The 8,741-nt window shown below is 41.3% G+C and overlaps 1 pseudogene; it reads left to right on the plus strand.

Annotated features, from left to right (window-relative positions):
- The first annotated feature begins 6,581 nt into the window (after positions 1 to 6,581).
- The window catches only part of LOC132024117 (olfactory receptor 13C7-like), a 5,064-nt pseudogene continuing 2,904 nt past the window's right edge, over positions 6,582 to 8,741 (plus strand).

Here is an 8,741-nt window from a genome sequence, read left to right on the forward strand (position 1 = left end):
ACTTCGGTCCAAAACCTATGGGATACAGCAAAGGCGGTCCTACGGGGGAAATACATAGCCATCCAAGCCTCCCTCAAAAAAACCCTGAAAAATCCAGAACACAGCAGCTGTCTCTACACCTTAAAGAACTGGAGAATAAACAACAAATCAAACCAACTCCACACATAAGAAGGGAAATCATCAAGATTAGAGCTGAGATCAATGAGGTAGAAACCAGAGATACAGTAGAACGTATCAATGAAACTAGAAGCTGGTTTTTTGAAAGAATCAATAAGATCGATAAACCATTGGCCACAGTAATCCAAAAGAAAAGGGAGAAAGGCCAAATTAATAAAATTATGAATGAAAAGAGAGAGATCACAACTAACACCAAAAAAGTAGAAACAATCATCAGAAGTTATTATCAACAGTTATATGCCAATAAGCTTAGCAACCTAGATAAAATGGATGCATTCCTGGAAAACTATAAACTCCCAAAATTGAACCAGGAAGAAATCAACAACCTGAATAGTAATGAGATTGAAGCAGTGATCAAAAGCCTCCCAAAAAACAAGAGCCCAGGACCTGACGGATTCCCTGGGGAATTCTACCAAACTTTCAAAGAAGAAATAACACCTATTTTCCTGAAGCTGTTTCAAAAAATTGAAGCAGAAGGAAAACTTCCAGACTCTTTCTATGAAGCCAGCATCACCCTGATCCCCAAACCAGGCAAAGACCCTACCAAAAAGGAGAATTTCAGACCAATATCATTGATGAATATGGATGCTCAGATTCTCAACAAGATCCTAGCAAACAGGATCCAACAGCACATTAAAAAGATTATTCACCATGACCAGGTGGGATTCATCCCTGGGCTGCAAGGATGGTTCAACATTTGAAAATCAATCAATGTGATAGAACAAATCAATAAGAGAAGAGAGAAGAACCACATGGTCCTCTCAATCGATGCAGAAAAAGCATTTGACAAAATCCAGCATCCATTCCTGATTAAAACGCTTCAAAGTATAGGGATAGAGGGAACATTCCTGAACTTCATCAAATCTATCTATGAAAGACCCACAGCAAATATCATCCTCAATGGGAAAAAGCTTGCAGCCTTCCCGTTGAGATCAGGAACAAGACAAGGATGCCCACTTTCACCACTCTTGTTCAACATAGTATTAGAAGTCCTAGCAACAGCAATTGGACAACAAAGAGAAATAAAAGGTATCCAAACTGGCAATGAAGAAGTCAAACTTCTCTCTTCGCAGATGACATGATACTTTATATGGAAAACCCCAAAGACTCCACCCCCAAACTACTAGAACCCATACAGCAATTCAGCAACGTGGCAGGATACAAAGTCAATGCACAGAAATTAGTGGCTTTCTTATACACTAACAATGAAAATACAAAAAGGGAAATTAGAGAATCGATTCCATTTACTATAGCACCAAGAACTATAAGATACCTGGGAATAAACCTAACCAAAGAGGTAAAGGATCTGTACTCGAGGAACTACAGAACACTCATGAAAGAAATTGAAGAAGACACAAAAAGATGGAAGACCATTCCATGCTCTTGGGTCAGAAGAATAAACACTGTTAAAATGTCTATACTGCCAAGAGCAATCTATACTTTTAATGCCATTCTGATAAAAATTCCACAGGTATTCTTCAAAGAGCTGGAGCAAATAATCCAAAAATTTGTATGGAATCAGAATAGACCCTGAATCGCTAAGGAAATATTGAAAAACAAAAATTATAACATGTTTTGATGATACTAATATAGAGGAATGTTTCCTATTCATGGGCCAGGAAATTCACTATGGAGATATTAGTTCTCCTCAAATTCATCTATAGATTCATTGTAATGCCAATTTATAAACCCCCAAATCAATATTCTACAATTTAAGAAGTTGGCTCCATAATGTATAGAGAAGAACAAAGGACTAAAAACAGCCCAGACACATTTGAAGATGTATTGGGTGGGGATAAAGGGACATACCCTACAAGATATCAAAGTATACTATAAAACAATATTGATTGGGGCAACATAACATCAACACGGCAACAGACAAATAAACCAATGGAAAAGAACAGAGCTCCCATACATCATACTAAGAAGAGAAATGACAAGAACCATATGATCCTCTCGACTAATGCACAAAAAACCCTTGACAAAATACAGCATCCTTTCTTGGTTAAAACTCTCTACAGTGTAGGAATAGAGGGAACATCATTCTCATAAAAGCCATATACGAAGAGCCCACAGAGAATATCATTCTCAATGGGAAAAAACTGAAAGCTTTCCCCCTAAGGTCAGGAACAGGACAGGGATGACCACACTCACCGTTGCTGTTCAACTCAGTGCTAGAACTCTTAGCTTCAGCAATCAGACAACAAAAAGGAATAAAGGTTTCCAAACACTCAAAGAAGAAGTCAAACTCTCACTCTTCACAGATGACTTGACACTTGATGTCAAAAACCCAAAAGACTCTACCCACAAGTTGCTAAGTCTCCTATAGGAATTCAGCAAAGTGGAGAGTATAAAAATCAGTGCACAGAAATCAGTTGCTTTTCTATACAGTAATGATGAGACAGAGGAAAGAGAAATCAAAGAATCAATCCCATTTACAATTGCCCCCCCAAACCTTAAGAAACCTAGGAATAAACCTAACCAAAGAGGGAAAGGATCTGTACTCTGAAAACTATAGAACACTCATGAAATAAATGGAGGAAGATACAAAGAAATGGAAAAAACATTCCATGCTCACAAATAGAAAGAAGAAATATTGTTTAAATGTCCACGCTACCCAGAGCAATCTACACATACAGTGCAGTCCCCATCAAAATACCATCACCATTTTCCACAGAGCTGGAACAAATAATCCTAAAATTTGTATGGAAAGACACTGAATAGCGAGAGGAACGTTGAAAAAGAAAACCAAAGCTGGTAGCCCCTCAATTATGGACTTCAAGATCTATTACAAAGCTGTAATCCTCAAGACAGTATGCTACTGGCACAAAAACAGATATATGTGTCAGTGGAGCAGAATAGAGAATCCAGAAATGGACCCTCAATTCTACCATCAACTAATCTTCGACAAAGCAGGAAAGAACATCCAGTGGGAAAAAAGACAGTCTGTTCAACAAATGGTGTTGGGGAAACTGGACAGTCACATGGAGAAGAATGAAACTGGACCATTTTCTTACACCATACACAAAATAAACTCAAAATGAATTAAAGACCTAAATGTAAGACAAGAATACGTCAAAATCCTAGAGGAGAACACACCCAGCAACCTCTTTGACCTTGGCTGCAGCAACATCTTGCTAGACATGTCTCCTAAGGCAAGGAAAACAAAAGCAAAAGTGAAGTACTGAGACTTCATCAAGATTAAAAAGCTTTTGCACAGCAAAGGAAATGGCAGACAAACCAACAGACAACCTACAGAATGGGAGAAGGTATTTGCAAATATCTTTTCAGATAAAGGGCTAGTATCCAAGATCTATAAAGAACTTATCAAATTCCACACACAAAGAACAAACAATCCAGTCAAGGAATGGGCAGAAGACATGAATAGACATTTCTGCAAAGAAGACAACCAAATGGCCAACAGACACCAGAAAAACTGCTCAACACCACTCAGTATCCGGGAAGTACAGATCAAAATGACAGTGACATGCTACCACACCAGTCAGAATGGCTGAAATTAACAAGTCAGGAAATGACAGATGTTCGTGAGGTTGCAGAGAAAGGGAAACCCTCCTACACTGTTGGTGGGAATGCAAGCTGGTGCAGCCACTCTGGAAAACAGTATGGATGTTCCTCAAAAAGTTGAAAATAGAGCTACCCTACAACCCAGCAATCACACTACTGGGTATTTACCCTAAAGATACAAATGTAGTAATCCAAAGGGGCATATGCACCTGAATGTTTATAGTAGCAATGTCCAAAATAGCCAAACTATGGAAAGAACCTAGATGTCCATCAAGAGATTAATAGATAAAGACAATGTGTTATATATATACAATGGAATATTACGCAGCCATCAAAAGAAATGAAATCTTGCCATTTGTGACAACGTGGATGGAACTAGAGCGTATCATGCTTAACGAAATAAGTCAATCGGAGAAAGACAACTATCATATGATTTCCCTGATATGAGGAAGTGGTGATGCAACATGGGGGCTTAAGTGGGTAGGAGAAGAATCAATAAAACAAGATAGGATTGGGAGGGAGACAAACCATAAGTGACTCTTAATCTCACAAAACAAACTGAGGGTTGCTGGGGGGAGGGGGGTTGGGAAAAGGGGGGTGGGGTTATGGACATTGGGGAGGGTATGTGTTTTGGTGAGTGCTGTGAAGTGTGTAAACCTGTTGATTCACAGACCTGTACCCGTGGGGATAAAAATATATGTTTATAAAAAAAAGTCACTATTTTTCCTTTTGGAAATAATTACATTAGTGATTGGGAACAAGGGTCTTATTAATCTTTGGCTAATAAAATCATTCTCATTTAAAAAAATTAAAAATTACACACACACACACAAAGAATACACAATGAATAGTCTTCAATAAATGGTGTTGAAAAAACTGGAGAACTATATGCAAAAGAATAAAAACTGGACTACTTTCTTATATCTTACACAAATGTGAAATAAAAGTGGAGCAGAAACCAAAAGGTTAAGACCTGACCGTAAATCTCCTAAAAGAAAACATAGGCAACAATCACTTGTCCATCAGTTTCAACAACATTTTTCAGGATATGTCTCCTCAGACAAGGAAAACAAAGGCAAAAAATAAACTCTTGGACTGTATTGAACTAAAAAGCTTTTCAAAGTGAAGAAAATCATCAGCTAAACGAAAAGGCAACTTACTGAATGAGAGAAGATATTTGCAAAGAACATATTTGCATACTATACAAAATATATAAATAATGCATACAACTCAACACCAAGAAAACAAATAATCTGATAAGAAATGGGCCGAGGATCTGAATAGACATTTCTCCAAAGATGACCTACAGAAGGCTAAAGGAAACACAAAATGGTGCTCAATATACTATCATCAGGGAAATGCAAATTAAACCCCAAATGAGATACCACATCACACAAGTCAGAATGCCGGGAATCAATATGGCAAGAAATAACATGTGCTGGTGAGGAAGTGGAGGAAATGTTAAAATGAAGGTTTGTGAAGTGCCTGGCACATGGGAGCACCTCACTCAGTGTAGCCAGTTCTGCTGTTCCTGTTGCGAGACATGTGTCCTGCCTCCCCATTCTGGATGTCAAGGAGTCAGGATGGGGGACAACATACTCTGGCTCTGAATCAAGTACCGGCTTCTCTGGGAGCCCAGAGAAAGTTCAGGAGGAAACCAGCACCTGCTATACACTCTTCTCCATCTCCAGGTGACCATGTCCCAGTCGTTATCTCTAATTGGGACAGGGAGATGGTCCCTGGAGACTCCACATATGTATAGGGCCTGTACCCTGTGCACATTTGACATTCCAAACTTTAAATTGCTTCTGGGACTAACAGGGTCCCTGTAGGAGTTCACAGCTGCTTCTTGAGAACTCGTTTCACTTCTGGGGAAGATGTACCTGTAGGATTTCTGGGCTTCAGACCAGGATGACAGTCCTCTCCATGAAGAGACTGTAGCTGAGACACCCAGTTAGCCTGCATATCTAGGAGGAAGGATGTGAGAGAAACCCCACCAGAGGCTAAAGTTTCCACAGGGATGTAGGGGAAGAAGACGACACAGGGTCTCAGAGGTGAAAGAAGTCCACCACAAGAGTGTCTGGCATCCAGGGTCTGGTGAGTGCACAGGGAGGAGCTGAGAATTGGGTCTCGAATCAGGAGACTCGGAGAAGTGGCTGCAAGCAGGATGCAGATGAGAGGCATTGGCTCTGGTGGGGACAGGGCTGGTGGGCATGACTTTTGCAGAGCATTTTCCAAAGATGGACTTTCCTCCTCCCCCTGCCTCTGCTCCAAGCACATTCCAGCTGCTGCTGGCTGTGAGCAGCTGATGCTGGAGCAGGGAGGAACAGCTGAGGCTAAGCCCAGGCAGTCCCTCCTGCTCTACAGAGCTCACCACTGACCAAGCCTGCCCTGACACTGCTGTTCCATCGTCCCTGGGAGGAGCCCAGAGTCCTGGGAAGAAGGTAGCCTGATTTCCACCCCATCCTGCTGAGATTTCCCAGAAGACTGAGCCTTTCACAGGGTCACAGGGAGAGCAGACAAGCAAGCTGGGACCATTCCTATCTGTGATGTCCAGTCTGTGGCTAGTTCTGTTCTCCTCACTTTCTTTCTACCCCTTATTCATGGGGATACCTCCCAAGACCCCCAGTGAATGCCTCAAACCACAGATAGTACTGAACTCTATGTATCCTATTTCTTCCTATATACACGTACCTGTGATACAGTTTAATTTACAAATCTGACACAGTGAGAGATTAACAATAACCAATAATAACATACAATAATTATAACAACATCTCATAATAAAGTTATGTGAATGTGGTCTTTCTCTCACAGTATCTTATTATATACTGGACTCCCTTTCTTCCTGAGAAAATGCAAGATGATAAAATGGCCACATGATGAGCCACAGTGAGGTAAGTGACCTAGACAGTGAGATGCAACATAAGGCTACCCTTGACCTTGTGACCACAGGTCAGAAATGCTATCTTCTGCTCCGAACCATAGTTAGAGGTGATGGCAGGGCGGGAAGTGAAGCTTTGGAAAGCAAAATGTGAGGGAGAGACATTATCATATCGAGAATGTTTCCCCCTGAATACAAAGTAATTTCTAGCCATTGTATTAGGAAATTTGATAATATTGGGGTACCTGGGTGACTCCGGTGGTTAAGCTTCCTGCTCTTGATATTAGCTTAGCTCATGATCTCATGATTGTGTGACGAGCCTGCTTCAGGTTCTGAGCTCAGTAAGGAGTCTGCTTGAAATCCTCCTGCCCCTCTATTCCCAACCCACTCCCACAACTGCTCTTTCTCTCTCAAATTATCAAAAAGTTAAAAAGAAAAAAAAAGAAAATCTGGTAATATTGAAGAGGTACAAAGAGGAATCCATATTAATTTTGCTATAACTTATTTCAGTCGCTCTTTTTAAAAAGATTTTATTTATGTATTCAACAGAGATACATACCACAAGCAGGCAGAGAGGCAGGCAGAGAGAAAGCAGGAAGCAGGCTCCCCACCAAGCAGAGAACCCAATGCAGGGCTCAACCCCAGGACCCTGAGATCATCACCTGAGCCGAAGGCAGTGGCTGAAACCACTGGGCCACCCAGGTGCCCCTCTTTTCAGTCACTCTTAATCAAATATATTATTTACCTAATTGAGATCAAACCAGTGTATACAATTTTGTATTCTCTCATTTATTACTGAAGTGTAATGATGCAGCTGTGTGAAAATTATAAATATAACTTTAATGTCTAAAATTCCATTTTATGAAGTACACTGTCAGGTATTTATTGGTAGACAGTTATTTTATTTCCTGTATTCATTCATAATATGACTGTGATGAATGTTTTTATTGAGAGACACTGGCCCTCCATTCTCATTGTTCCTTTAGAATTTTTTCTAAAAGCTTAGAGGTGGAATTGCCGAGTTATACAGGTTTTATAAGTTTCTGTTCTTCTGTGCAAACTGCTCTCCAGGGAGGCTGATTGACAATGCATGAGGCTCTGGATAGCATTGTGTTCCCTTCTTTTTTTTAAAATATTTTATTTATTGATTTGAAGGAGAGAGAGAGAGCATGAGTGGTGGGGAGTTGGAAGAGGGATGGGGAGACAGGCCGACTCCACACCACACATGGAGCCTGATGATGTCCTCTCCCAGGACCTGAAGATCACGACCTGAACTGAAGGTAGCTGCTTACCCAACTGAGCCACCCACTGTTCCCTTCCTTTTCTCAGATGCCTGATGGTTCCAGAAATAATTAGTGACAAGACCCAGGTGTCACACCTGTAGGATGCAGCCAGGAAGGTAAGAGCTTCCCTCCTTTCCTGGCTCTCACAGGCTGACTCCAGTCCACCTGGGACTGTGTCAGAGCTCTCTGCTTTCTTCATTCCTGAGTCTCCTCCAAAACCTCACATAGCACTATTTCCTGTTAGCCATATCTTGATGGGAAACCAAGGATTCAGATCACCTCTTCACTCAGACACACACATACACAAACAAACACACAGCACACACACACCCAAAGGAATAAGCTGTCACCTTACACCCAAGACTGCTCTCTGCCTGGTGAGGACAGCGTTGGGCACTCCATGACAGAGTTGGGATGCTCTGGGAGCGTTTTCATGACACACATGGGGAAACTGAGGCCTGGGCTTGCTCAAGGTACACAGAATATTTATGTCCCTGGCAGGGACAGGTCCCACAGCTCTGAGTTCAGTGTGCCAGATCCTTCTAGCTGTTCCGTTCATTCTAATTGAACTAGCTTTTGTTCAGCAACTTTGACATGACAGGCACTAAGGACTTCCGGGGCAGAAGCTCTCACGTGGGTCAAATCCTGTGCATCACTCATGCCCACAGCACAAAAAAAAAAAACAAAAAAAAAACAAAAAAAAACAATGCTCATGGGAAGAAGCTTCTGTGTGCACAGCTCTGGCTCACGGGAGTGGACAGGATGGCTTCGCTTACAGAAGCCACTCTCCTTGGCCTCTCCAGCCACAGCATATCTTTGTCACTATTGAATCCTGCTTGTGGCATGGACTGCAGTGTTTCCTTTGCCTTTTA

Source organism: Mustela nigripes, chromosome 9 (assembly GCF_022355385.1).
Source record: "Mustela nigripes isolate SB6536 chromosome 9, MUSNIG.SB6536, whole genome shotgun sequence".
Taxonomy (NCBI): Eukaryota; Metazoa; Chordata; class Mammalia; order Carnivora; family Mustelidae; genus Mustela; species Mustela nigripes.